Here is a 14,234-nt window from a genome sequence, read left to right on the forward strand (position 1 = left end):
ATGGGACTGAGCAGAGGTAATCTTGAATGTGAGGTAGTGGACAGTGTCACTAGACAGAAGAACTGGCAAGGTAGTAGCAAAGTTCAGAATCTCAATGTGATGGTTTGTATATGTTTGTCCCTGGAAGTGGCACTATTAGGAGGTGTGGCCTTGTTGGAGTAGATGTGTCACTATGGGTTTAGGATATAATACCCTTGTCCTAGTTGCCTTGGAGACAGTCTTTTCCTAACAGAACAGCCTTGAGATGAAGATGTAGAACTCTCAGCTACTCTAGCTTCATGTGTGCTTGGGCACTGCCATGCTCCTACCTTGATAATAATAGACTGAACCTCTGAACCTGTAAGGCAGCCCCCAACTGAATTCTTTTCATTATAAGAGTTTCTTTGGTCATGGTGTCTGTTCACAGCAATAAAACCTTAACTAAGACACCTGATAAAACTCATAACTGAGAACAGCAGAGTTCAGACAAGTTTCCAACCAGATTCTTGTCCTGGAGCATGTGACCACTACACCCCACTAAGAGGACCATTACAACCAGTCATAGCATAGAGCCTAGAGTCCTCCATGCTACTGAGGTATCTAGGGACCTCCAGTATTTATCCAATGAGCATCCCTTCCTAGGTAACCCTTCCTGCAAAAAGTATGTCATCTCTGGTTCATGCCGACTAAGTCATATGCACCCTCATACACCATGAGCAAAGCAGTCTAAACAAGTAAGAACTGTCTCTTTCATCAATGACTACTGCAGGAGGAAGACCTTTGTCATACACAGCTGCACCTAAGTCTCCTGCAAAAGACCTCACCGCACTCCTGGCACTCACTCTGAACTAAGATAGATTTCCTGTGCCCCCCAGATATCACAGACCTACAAGCCCATTTCCAACTCCTTGAGGGCCTGAGCAGCATCTGAGTACACAGCAGTTTTAGAACCACAGTCTCCAACCCAAACCCCCACCCTCATTTCTCACCTAGGGAAACACTGGCTGTGACCCCTATTTTAGGTTACATTTCATCTCACCTAAGTAGAGGGTTAGCATCCTGTGAGGCCAGCTCCCCAGCAGCTAGGAAGGAACACAGTGCTACATCTGATGCCCCAGCAGTAAGGTGGAAAGTCAGAACTATACTTGGGCATGGTCAGCTCCTACAGTCCTGGGTTGTAGAAGCTGGGTCTGGTTCTTCATCCTATTCTCATTCTCCCAGAAATAAGACTTACAAATACCTTGGCCATTTAGCTAGAGTCTTCTCTGATTAGAATTATCACTTAAAATAACCTGTTTAATCCACATTCTGCCACGTGGCTGGTTAGCTGCACTTAGGTACCATGCATCTACCATCTTCCCTGATGAATCTTCTTACTCTTGGCTGTATCCCAGAATCCCCTTTCTCCTGAATGCCCCACCTTCAAGCTTCTGCCTAAACCATATGCTTTTAAGTTGACAGGTGATGCACCCATACAATATACGGATATTCCCTCTACAGCAAGTAGAGCCAAATTGGTAGTTGTCTCAGACTAGCTCCCTGTCCAACTCCCATGATGCTGGGCTAGTAGTTCATCTGGTGTTCTCTTCTCACCTGGCAAGTTTGAATGGTCCCATGAGAGTATCTGTCACTGTCACTCCCACTCTGGGTCCTCAGTCCCAGGGCAGTTCTTCTCATCTATGGACTAGTTTTCTAGAATCTAGTTCTTCTAGACTTCCTGGTCCTGGGAGTCTTAGGGGCCTGCATGGCCAGACTGGTGGTTGTCTCAGGCTATCTTTTCTTTTTTCAGGAAATGTTGGGCTACTAATCATTCGGATGTTCATTGGTTGTGGGATAATGGACCTTGCCAGGAAACTTGGTAAAGTAGAGAGGTTCTGAGTCCCTGTCACCCAATCATCTACCTGAGATGGTAGGCAGCTCCCTGCTCCCTGCCTCTTTGCAGGCCTGTGGACCCCCATCCTTTATTCCCCACTCCTCTGTGTGGTACTCCAGTGGTGACTAGATATTTGGGAGTCAAGGGCTCCCAACTTTGGCCACCCCTATCTTAGACTGCATTCTCCCACCCCGCAACAAGAGGTGCCTCAGCGCTTCCCATCACAGCAGTACAGGGAGACACATTCAAGCACTCTCTGAGTTTTGCCTCTGAGTAGTGTGTCTCACATCCCAGCAGTGGGGAAGAAGGCAGATCCACAATTGGTGAGAACACTAAATGTAGACACAATCTCTGTCCTGTCTGCTACCTATTGACATACATGTGACACAGCAGCCACACCTGCAATACATCCAGGGGCAAGAGATTTCTCTCTTTATAATGATTAAGTGATCAGCTAGGTGAGGACTGTGGTTCATTGCCCCAAAGTAGGCATGGAGACAGGGAGGGAACAGCTCTACTTCAATCTCAGACACTTCGATTTCCATGGTTTGAGCATTCTCCACCTCAGTAGTCCCAGGCCTTTTCCTCTGGTGGCACACCTGATGTACATTACATAGATCCAGCCCTTCATGTTCTTTGGTTGGTTGTTTAGTCTCTGCAAACCCCCATGAGCTCAGGTTACTTGACTTTGTAGATCTTCTGATGGTGTCTTTGACCCTTCCAGCCTGCTCACTTCTATTCCATGACTTCCACAAGACTCCCTGAGCTCTGCCTGATGTTTAGCTATGGGTCTCTGTATCTGTTTCCATCTGCTACCAGATAAAGACTCTCAGGATACAGTTACTCTAGGTTCCTATCTGGAAGCATCACAGAGTATCATTAATAGTGTCAGAGGTTGTTTCTCTTCTATGAGATGGGTGTCAAGTTGGGTAAGTCATTGGTTGAAACTTCTTTCAGTCTTTGCTTCAATTTTATCCCTATGTATCTTGTAGACAGGGAAAATTTTGGGTTGAAGGTTTAGTGGGAAGATTAATATCCCCCTTCTTCCACCTGCTGGCTACAGGAGGCAGCCATTTCAGTCTCTCCATCCCTGGTTGGTAGGAATATCAGGTAGGGTGACCCCCACTAACTCCCTCTAACTGAAGGCTGTCCTTGGAGCTCCATTGCTCCATTGACAGGCCACTTCTCTGCCAGCCTCCTTTAGGCTCATCCAACAAGGAACAACCAGTTTGCTCTCTTTCCCCAACTCCATTCCCCTGCCTAGCTTCCCTGAGCGAGCAGCTAAATTTCCCTAGAGCTCTAGTTTGCTGTCCACTGCTCTGCTGGCCTCTACAAGGCCATCCAATAAAGGAGCATTCAGGTTTGATCCCTTACCCCCAATTCCCCAGCCTGTTCCCTGGGGAATGCTCAGCTGCAGCTGTCCTAAGCTAGCTTTAGATTGTCCCCTTGAGCTCCAATGTCTGGTCACCACTCTGCTGGCCACTATCAGGCCCACCACACAAAGAACTCACAGGCCTGCTACAACACCAATATCCAGTCCAAGGTTTCCCACCGGAGGCCTTTTACACTGGGAACATCCAGATTATGGTTGCCTTCCTGAAACCTACTACACCAGGAAAACGCAGGAAAAACCAAATGGCTAAAGGCCAGAGTAAGATCACAAATAACAAGAGCCAGAGCAACATGGCACCTTCAAAGCAAAATTACCCCACTACAGCAAGCACTGAATATCCTAATACAAATGAAGCACATAAAAATGGCCTGAAGTCCAACCTTATAAAGACTATATATGCTTTTAAAGAGGTGGTGAATATATCACTGAAAGAAATACATGGGAATACAATCTAAGACGTAGAAGGCTTTAAAAAGGAAACTAATAAATCCCTTAAAGAAATGCAAATAAATACAATCAAGTAGGTGAAAGAAATGAATAAAACTATTCAAGACCTGAAAATGGAAACACTAACAATAAAGAAAACACATCTGAGGAAATCCTGGAGATGAAAAGCTTAGGGAAAGAAACAGGAACAAAAGACACAGGCATCACAAACAGAATACAAGAGATAGAAGGAGAATCTTAAGTGTAAAAGATAAGATGGAAGAAATTGATACACCAACCAAAGAAAACATTAAATCTAAAAATTTCCTGACATAAAATATCCAGGAAATCTGGAATACTAGGAAAATACCTAACTTAAGAATAATAGGAATAGAAGAAGGTAAAAAGTCCCAGCTCCAAGGACTAGAAAATATTTCAACAAAATCATAGAAGAAAAATTTTCCAACCTAAAGAAGAAGATGCCTACAAACATACAATGACTTTAACAGAACACCAATTAATCTGGAACTTAAAAAAAATTTACTGCCACATAATAATCAAAACACAAAAATCCACAAAACAAAACAAAACAAAAAAATATTAAACATTTCAAGGGGAAAAAAAGCCAAGTAACATACAAAGGTAGACCTATCAGAATTGCCCCCAACTTTACAACAGAGAATTTAAAGCTAGAAGGACCTGGACAAATGTCTTACAACCTCTAAGAACTCAAGGATACCTATCTGGACTACTATACTGAGAAAATCTTTCATATGTTCTTGCAGCTTGTCATTTTTTTTCTATAGATTTCTGAGGGTTAGGTAAACCATCCAAAGTTCAGCTGATTTAATGGTATATTAGCTACTTTAATGTTGATAGGATTAAATACCAAGGCACTTACAAAAGGATGAGTTTTTCTTGACTTGCATTTCTGGAAGAATGAGCTCATCATGGAGGAGAGGCACAGCAGTCAGCATCATGCATGCCAACTAAGACATCACATTTAACTGTAGGGATGAAACAGATGATAAATTAGAAATAGAACAAACCTACAACCCCTGAAGCCTGCTCTCAATGGTATGCTACTTCATTAAGACTGCATATCCTAAAGGCTTCATGAGAGCCCCAAAGTGTGCCACTAACCAGAGCCAGGCAAGATAGTTCTCATTCAGTCCACTACCATGAGGTTTTGTAGCACAGCTTAGGTTCAGAGCCAATCCACCACTGAAATAACATGATAATAAACTGCTTTGGTATATGTTAAAAAATAGAAAACTAATACAATTGATCTGGGGACTTTTGTTTTCCCTTCTCCCAGCCAGGTAAATAGTGTAATCATGTTTAGCACAGGTGTGAAGTAAGTAAAAGGCACAAATGTCATAGTGGAGTGTGATGTGGGTCTGTTGCATTTGTTACTGTGGCTTTCCTGTGCCCTCTGGATTTCTTTATGTTTGATTCTAGCCATGACACGTGGATTTTATGATGGATTGATGTTAAGTCCACCAAGATGTTTTACTTTCTATTTGACAGAACATAGCTCATGATGTATGGATCTGACCACACAGCCAAATGTTTTCTCTTTACCAGACACTCAATGGCTGACAAGACTTGTTATAGGCTGCATCTTAATTTGAAAAAGGTGATGCGTTATTTCTTACAGATGGCACCCATCTTAAAAAAATCAGGGGACTAAAATTAGGAGCTCCTTACTGAGACTTTCTATAAACTACAACATAGGTACTTGCTAATCACAGCATTTTCAAGAATTTATGAGCTGTCAAATTATCTGCAGAAATGATTTCATATTAGCATGGACCTTTTCTTTTCTTCTTTTTTTTTTAAAGTCAGAAACATTTTTTATTGTTTCACTTATTTACATTCCAAATGTTGCCCCCTTCCCAGTCCCCACTCCAAGAGTACTTTACCCCCTCCCCTTTGCCTCTGAGAGGGTACTTTCCACCCCCCACCTGCTCAGCCTCTCACCCACCCAACCCTAGTTCAGTGCCTGTTTCTACAGGATTAGGCAAATCCTCTCCCACTTCACCCAGGAAAGGCAGTCATCTGCTACATATGTGTCTGGGAACTCAGACCAGCCCATGTATACTCTTTGGTTGGTGGTTTAGTCTATGGGAGCTCCCAGGGGTCCAGGTTAGTTGATTTTGTTGTTCTTCCTATGGGGTTGCCATCCCTTCAGCTTCTTCAATCCTTTCCCAGATCTTCCATAAGGGTCCTTGACCTCAGTCCAATGATTGGCTGTGAGTAAATGCATCTGTTTCAGTCAGCTGCCAGTAGAGTTTCTCAGAGGACAGCTATGCTAGGTTCCTGTGTGCAAGTATAACATGGCATCAGTAATAGTGTCAGGTTAAGTTTTCAATAGAAATATTTGTCCCAGAACTCCTACAGAGTTTGGTGCTCTCCTTATCACCATGAAAAGTCTAAGATATTTATTTCCTATTGTGACCAGTGCTTCTGCTAAATAGACAAAAAATATACTAAAGTCCATAATTACTTCTTAGTGGTAGAAGGTAAAAGGCTGTCATCCATTAATTAAATCAGTTTTTTGAGAATGTTGTACAGTGCATTTTGGTCATATTCACCTGTCATCTAGTTCCTGTCAGATCCACTCACTTCTCTAGCTTTTTCAACACCTAAACTCCAGTTTATGCTGTCTTTACACTCTTGGAGATGTGGCCTCACAATTTGTCACTGCCATTATACCAGGGACCACAATACTAAGAAAACCTCACCTCCCCTATCCTAGCATCCTTGAATAATCATTTGTTCCCCAGATATGGGGAGAATTCTGTACAGGCTTTCCTCCCTCTCTCCTGAAATTATGGCTAACTTGAGCTTGCACAATTTTTGTGCATGTTGTCATTACAAATATGAATTCATGTGTTTAGATGCCATACTGCATCCAGAAAACACTGTCTGTCATCACCCACTGCTTCTAGTTCTTACAATCTTCCTGGCTTCTCTAATATGACAATTTCTGAGTCTTGAGAGGAGGGACTTATGATGCAGGCATCTCCTATAAGGTTGAACATTCCTTAGTCTCTAGGTTCAGAGATTATTTAGAGACCATGTCAGGGACATTCAAGTGAAGAGATGTAGGATGTAGTGATATAGAAGGTTAAAAATTAATAATGAAGCATGAACACAATAATGAAATTGTGGTATGAGATGAGACTGCTGAGTCATGAAGGGAACATGTGTAGGTGCGATTATCAATAAGGATATTTTGAAAAAGTCATAAGGAAATCTACTACTGGGGAAAATTTCTAAAATATATGCACACTGTTAAAATGTAGTTAGCCTGCAATGTGATAATAATGTTCTGTTTATACATTGTAAACCAATAAACAAAAAGTCTAGTGCAAGGAATGAATTGCATATTTTGGAGTTGTTGGGCATGAGGTCCTATAGCGTCCCAACATTATAAGCTACTGGTAATGCTCATGGTTACTTACCAGTATTTGATATAAAACCTACTGCTGAAGACACTTTATACATGAATCACAGAACAAAAAGAAATTGCCTGGAAGCTTTATCCCTACTTGCAATTTGTCATTGAAGATTCTATGTATGCTGCCAGAGGAGACTAGTAATCATCAGTCTTACTCAGCCATGAACCCTGGGAGCTATAATAACAACCAGCCTACCAAGATATGCCCAGCGTTCCAACAGTGGACTGGACATCATGAGAATAACCAACCATGTTCTGATTGGATTTAAAGTCCTTTCCGAAGAGGAAATTTGTACCTAGCAAAATTGTCAGGGCAAAAACCTATGTCTAGACAGGTCACAGTGTATTAAAAAGAATCTACTTCTGCTTTTCTGTTACATGGACATAACACAAAACTGACCTCTAATAACCTGTCATTATAGTCATAGATTACTAGATCTTTCATCTTTATTTTTTAAAGTTATTTTTCCAATAGATGTTGGGGATTAATCGTTTATTTTGAAGACATTCTGATATAATCCATGCAAATACAATCATAAAATTTTTGCCTTTAACACCTATATACGTATACTCTAGAGTGCTTGTTCAGTACCAAATCCTGCAAAATGTGTATTGGCTATCCAGTCTAAAATATCACACATCTAGATTAGTATAGCCACTCAAACACTTGTCCAGCCACAAATCAGATATATCACAATGGACTTCTAATTTTAGAAGAGTCATTCTAAAGCCATGGAGCTTTGGTGTGGATTTTATATATTCACTATCAATTATTTATCTATGTTCTCTCTCTCTCTCTTTCTCTCTCTCTCTCTGTCTCTCTCTCTCATGCATACACATATACACACACATGCACACATGAGGGGGATTAATTAGCTTTGAGAACTAATGCATCTTTTAATCTACCTTCTGTCCTTCCTTTTCACCAAATGCTACCCTTTCATGTTGTTATTTCAATATATCACACTATACTTATATGCATACTTATAAAAATACACTTATATATTATAGGTGGTAAAGACTTGTTTCAATTCTGGGTTGTCTGTGTGCATAAAGTAGCTTTATAATAGGATTTTATCTCACAGTTTCTGAGATTTCAGTTCACCAAGGCAGGGGGATATGAGTGTGTAGAGTGGCCAACTTCATGTTTCTAAAAGCAGAGTTCTGTTTCCTGCCTATCTCATCTTGCTTTTTATTCCACCTCAGGCCTTTCTTGAAGGATGGTCACACTTATATTTGGAGTGATTCTTACTGTTTTTCTTTTGTTGTTAATGGCTAAAATTTTCTATACAATATATTTTGATTATATTCTTTTCCTTCACCAAAATCCTTCTAAATACTTCCTACCTCTTTATACACCTCATTTCATGTTATTTCTTTTGACAACAACAACAATAATAATAATAAAACAAACAATAAAGCAAAAGCAATAGAAAAAACATCAACATAAAAAATGGAAAAACAGACAAAAAAAAAGAAGACACACAGACTCAGACACACATACTAACACAAACATGGAGCCCATTTTATGTTGTCCAACAATTGCTGGCCTGGGGTCTGTCCTGTCCTGTAGTGTGGCTGACCTATGCAGTATTATTCTATTGGAAAGCAATATTTTTCTTTTCCATCAGTTACAACTTGTAAACAGCTTCTTGGTTACGGGTGAAGGTTTCGGCCCACTTTCCTTCTCAGTGTTGGAATTTTCTCTGACTTGAAATTGTATGTGTGCTCATAATCTTGTGAGCTCATTAGCCCTATTGTTTCTGGAAGATACTGTTTACTTGGAATTATCTACCACACTGAGCTCTTTCTCTTTCCTCTTCCATATAGATTCCTGAACCTTGAAGTTTTATAGTGGTATCTATTTTGACCTGGGAGTTTCAAAGTCTCTCACAGAGAAAGTTTTCTTATCTTTTTTTATTTCTCTCTGGAGATGAACTTCAGACACACCCAGAAATGGTTTTATTGGTGTCTTAAGCTAGTTGTCTCTTCAATAAAGTTGAATATAATGGTTAACGATCCAACTTCAGAAAAACTAACTGTGTAACAACATTAGTTCAGTACAAAAGTACACTGTGGTCATTTTAAAAAGAAATGTATCATTTGTTACTCTTTCTCATGGTTATGAAAACAAATGCATGTACCAGACCAATAGGCACACACCAACTCTGACACTTGGCTCCAGTAACTACATCATATGCAACACAACAGCTTCAATTGTAGATAATCTGCAATGACCAGCTGATAGGTGTGGCCTTCTCCCAGAGTAATGTCTCCTCTTATGTGGTGGACCTGACGAAAGTCACCAGGACAGGAACCGAGGACCCTGTGGCTAGCCAGCCTCTGACACAACAGACCCCTAACCCTGGTGTCTCCCTCCACTGCATCTACGAGTGGCCCTGCACGACCTGCAGCAAGCCTCAGAGGGTAAAGCACAATTCAGAGAGCAAGCGGCACAGCCCAAGCAGTGAAGATGACATGGACAAGCTTGAGTCCCGGGCTGGGCTGAGATCCAGAACGCGAAGGACTACAATGAGATCTTCCAGCCCAAGAACAGCATCAGTGGAACGCCACCCCGGAGAAGTGAGCCCTTCCCAGTGCACCCAGAAGATGACACATCCCACAGCAAAGGAGGCCTCAAAGCCCAGCCCAGCCATGGATGTGCAGTTGCCGGTGCCAAATCTCGAGGTCACAACACAACTGTCAGTTATGACTGACGCTCCTGCACCCAAGGATGAGCCTGCCATCATCCCTGCCACACGGAATGAGCCTATCGGCTTAAAGGCCTCAGACTTCTTGCCCACCGTGAAGGTCCCCCAGAAGGCGGAGCTGGTGGACAAGGATGCCATGTCACAGATACACAAAGGCCATGACACCATGTATGTGGTACTCACCAGCCGCCACAAGAACCTGGACATGGTCCGAGCTGTGTGGACCACAGGAGATATCAAGACATCAGTGAACTCTGCAGTGGACATCAATGACCTATCTGTGGTGGTGGACCTCCTGAATATTGTCAACCAGAAAGCTTCCCCGGGGAAGCTGGACCTGTGCACCACAGTGCTGCCCCAGATTGAGAAACTTCTGTGGAGCAAGTATGAGAGTTATGTCCAGACCGGGTGCACCTCCCTGAAGCTGATCCTGCAGCAGTTCATACCCCTCATCACCGACATTTTGGCAGTCCCGCCCTCTGTGAGTGTGGACATCAACCGAGAGGAGAGGTTGCACAAGTGTCGACTCTGCTTCAAACAACTCAAGAGCATCAGTTGCCTCGTCAAGAGCAAGCCAGCTTTGAGTGGCCGCCCCAGTAGTGTGCCTTCCGTGAGCTGCACCTACTTATGGCCAGTTTGGACTGAGGAGCTCATGGTGGGAGCACCGGCAGCCCTCACTGGTTTGGTCTCACACTCTAGTTTGCTCTATGCCCATGGCCCACGAGCCTTAGTCTGGCCTCCACTCTTGCCCTGCCGGCCATCCTGGAGGAATGGTTGCCAGCCTACTGACCACCTCCTTAGTTGTGGACTCAAATTCCTCTCTAGCAGCAGCTGTAGTCTCGCATAGCCCCTGCTTCTCAGGGCAACTCCAGCCTTGGAGCTGCTGCTGTAAATTATCAGGCAGATTTATTAAATTTATAACTGTTTCTGAAAAAAACCAAAACTATATGTAGTCATGTTCAAAAGTAGTTTTTACATTAATTTTCACTAGTTTGGTCTAAGAAAAATATTTCTAAATGGAGATGTTAGGAAGTTTATAATTTATCCTCTTTAACTTGGAAAGCTCAAGTTTATGTCACCTTATATGTTATATCTAAATTTCAAAATTGTTTTTTACCATATTTATTGAGGTGGTGTATGTTTTTCAAGCTTCCACTGTACCGTACACACTAAGAGAACTCTTATTTCTGAAGTGAAATGAGCATGAATGGGCTTTTCTAAACTATTGAGTATAATCTTTGCACTTTTACATTCAAAGAAAATGTAAGTACTATATGGCTCGGCGGTCACCTGAGGCCATTACATCTGTGCATTACTGTGCGTTGTGTGTATTACTCAATCCCTGCTGTATCATGAAGCCCAAGATGATTCTTTAGCTACTTTAGCATTCAATGTCAACTTACTATCTGAAATGTTGCTGTATTTCTCTTTCTAAGCACATATCTACCTAAATGAATTATATACCTTGCCTTCTTATTGTCATAGTCAAACAAGTAGTGGTTGATGAAGATTTTGTCTATAACTCCAGGTCCCTGAATAATTAGTATTAGATGTCTACTTATCTGGGAGATGTCGTGGGACGTAAGCTGGAGAAAAAGTGAATGGATAGCTTTCTCACTATTGCAGCCCTGCAGAGACCATTCAGTTCTTGGATGTTCTGGTTCTCTGCATTCTATTCCTTTTTCACAACAATCCATGCTGAATTCTGCCCTTTCAGCTATGACAAGACACTCTGAGAAAGGGGGGGGGGCTAGAAGAGGCTCATGTTCACACTTGCTTGAACTCTGAAAAGTGTCCTTTTTTTTTCCAAATGCTCATCTCTACTTCCAAACTTTTGTTTACACATTTCATTAATCTGTCCTAACTGTTCAGCAAGTAAAACTGATACTATCTCAAAGGTTTACATAATTAAAAAGAAAGCATTCCTACTGAGAATGTTCTGGGATGGAAGGGCTGTTATTCACCTTAGGTATGACTTATTCAGGCATTATCACTTGATGAGAAAATGTTTTACATGATTAGTAGTCACATTGCTCTGAGCCTTTTTCATTTGGTTCCCACTGTATGCTATCATCAGCATTGCACTTCATTCTGTGCAGAGGGTTGTTTTATCAAATCTACTAAGAAATACACGATAGGCACACATTAGCATCATCTCTATGAGGTCTGCCTAGGAAGTTAAATTCTGTATTTTGCATGAATGTTATATCTGGATTAGCTCTCCTGTATCTGACTTTGTAATCCATCCCTCATAATCCAGCATCCTCACTATTCAGTCCCACATATTATCTAGTCTCTTTTTAGCACATGGTAGCAAAAATATGTAACTTTTAGAAGTTCCTTGCATAAATTCAGAGGGTTTTTTTTCTCTGTGTAGCCCTGGCTGTCCTGGAACTCACTCTGGAGACCAGGCTGGCCTCGAACTCAGAAATCCGCCTACGTCTGCCTCCCAAGTGCTGGGATTAAAGGTGTGTGCCACCACTGCCCAGCTAAATTCAGAGTATTTTTTGTTACTCTGTTGAGCAGGAATAAATTCCCTTGTGAGAAGGTGAAAAGAATGTAGGCAAAGCATAGCTCTTCATATTGCCTTAGTGAGAAATAAGAGTTGGCTTGTAATAGAGAAATTGAGCCATTCCCTTAGTTCCAGAATGTAAAGAAAGATGTGCAGTTTCAAAACTCTTGAGAACAAAAATCCATAAACAAAAACTTGCAAGTTTGAGTCTCATGTTTCAAACTGTACAGTATGAGCAATAAGTGTATTGTTGTTGAGAATTACAACCTGTCTGGAGATGCATCATTCAGTTCACAATTTCTAAAACTTATGTTTGGATCATCCTACCATCTAGCTGTCAGAAATACTCTTTCCTTTATTTGATGTCCCAGTTCTTTTTTGACATTTGCAATGTGTTTTACATCAATACTTATCTATGGACTATAGTATTTATTGAATGTTCTTCGTTGAAACATTTTTCTACTTTCAAATTCCATCAAATATTCATCTGCTTTCCTCAGACATCTGAGTTATGCCACTAGTTACTGCTTTCTTTTCTGCTGTATTTAGTCTGATAATGATAATGGAAGTTTTTTACAGTACAAGCTCAGATATATCAGTAACAGTATCCTCTGTGCCTTTAGTGAAGAGGGTCTCAGTCCCAAGAAATCAATGCTCTTGCACTCAAATTTTTCACTAGAATATTACAATCTTCCTCAGTTTTCATGGAAACATTCTTCTTGAAAGGTAATCAGGAATTTTATTTAAAATGGTGTAAGAAAAAAAAAACATGTAAAAAGAAGGTGGCACAATTAGATAATGGGCATTGTACTATATTGCCACGACAGCAGTATTAGAGAACATGAATCTCCTGAGGAACTCTGAAACTAAAAATGCACTTCCAATTGGGACAAGAAGGCCTTTTGTAGCCTTTTAATTGTTCTTCCTTCCATCCTTTCTGTCTCAGAGAAGACTTTGCCACAAAGAGGGCAAACAAAGCTGAGGGGCATTAAGAAGACACACTCTTGCAAGCTATCAAAATGAGTGTGGATATTTGAAATAAGGTTTGAATGATATATCACATCTGAAAGGAATCACTTGAACCATTCAATTTTGAGATAGGAATATTGATTAGGTATAGATAGAAACTGATTCATATACAATATAGTAGAAGCTGCCAATATTCTGGCAATGTGAGGGGAAGGGGAGGAAATAAAGACTAATCTCTACTGAATACATGGAGGAAAAATTCCCTTGTTGCTATATGTAACAACGAAAAAACAAAAATGCCCCTGGTTGAAAAGTAGTGACTTTTTTAATGCTTGTGTGGAGAAGAGCTTACTAGTAAAGTTGCTTGGGGAATGTAATCTATTTTTTAATTGAAAAGCAAATACTGAAAGGATAAAGAGTTAAGAAAGGAACAAACTAGATTATTTTTAAAAAGCAGTGGTCATTAATCAACAAGTGAATCATTGAAGGTAACATGAAGGAATAATTTTGGTACCTAATTTTTCCATGAGACAAAAATTATTATGGATTAAAAATTAGCATGAAAATTTAAGTTCTGAAGGATTAAACTTATTAAGGGAAAATCCTGAAGTTAAAGAGATAAAGATTGTTCTTTAAAAAGACTCTCTGTACCCTGGTAAATTTAATTACCTGATTCAGTTTATATTATTAGATAAAATCTAGTAATGTGTGTTCCACATTTAGTATAGGTAGACATAGTGTGAGATGAAACCAAAGAAACATAAAGATTGTGCCAGAGAGGTATATGTGTCTAAAGGAGATATATACTCAAATAGTGTGTAAAACTGAAATTGAAAGAAATATATACTAACATGTAAATTTTGTAACTTTCATAAATTTAAATATTATTCCTATCAAAAACAATT

General features: G+C 40.6%; 2 pseudogenes across 1 annotated transcript; one reads left to right on the forward strand and one right to left on the reverse strand.

The window, feature by feature from the left end:
* On the forward strand, window positions 1–10,493 carry LOC116091634 (annotated as a pseudogene). The gene is made up of 2 exons (XR_004119076.1): window positions 1–102; window positions 9,361–10,493. The product of XR_004119076.1 is annotated as a katanin p80 WD40 repeat-containing subunit B1 pseudogene (transcript).
* LOC116092792 lies at window positions 2,173–2,273 on the reverse strand (annotated as a pseudogene).
* Window positions 10,494–14,234: the final 3,741 nt, after the last annotated feature.

This window comes from Mastomys coucha, unplaced genomic scaffold (genome assembly GCF_008632895.1).
Source record: "Mastomys coucha isolate ucsf_1 unplaced genomic scaffold, UCSF_Mcou_1 pScaffold15, whole genome shotgun sequence".
NCBI classification, from domain to species: Eukaryota; Metazoa; Chordata; class Mammalia; order Rodentia; family Muridae; genus Mastomys; species Mastomys coucha.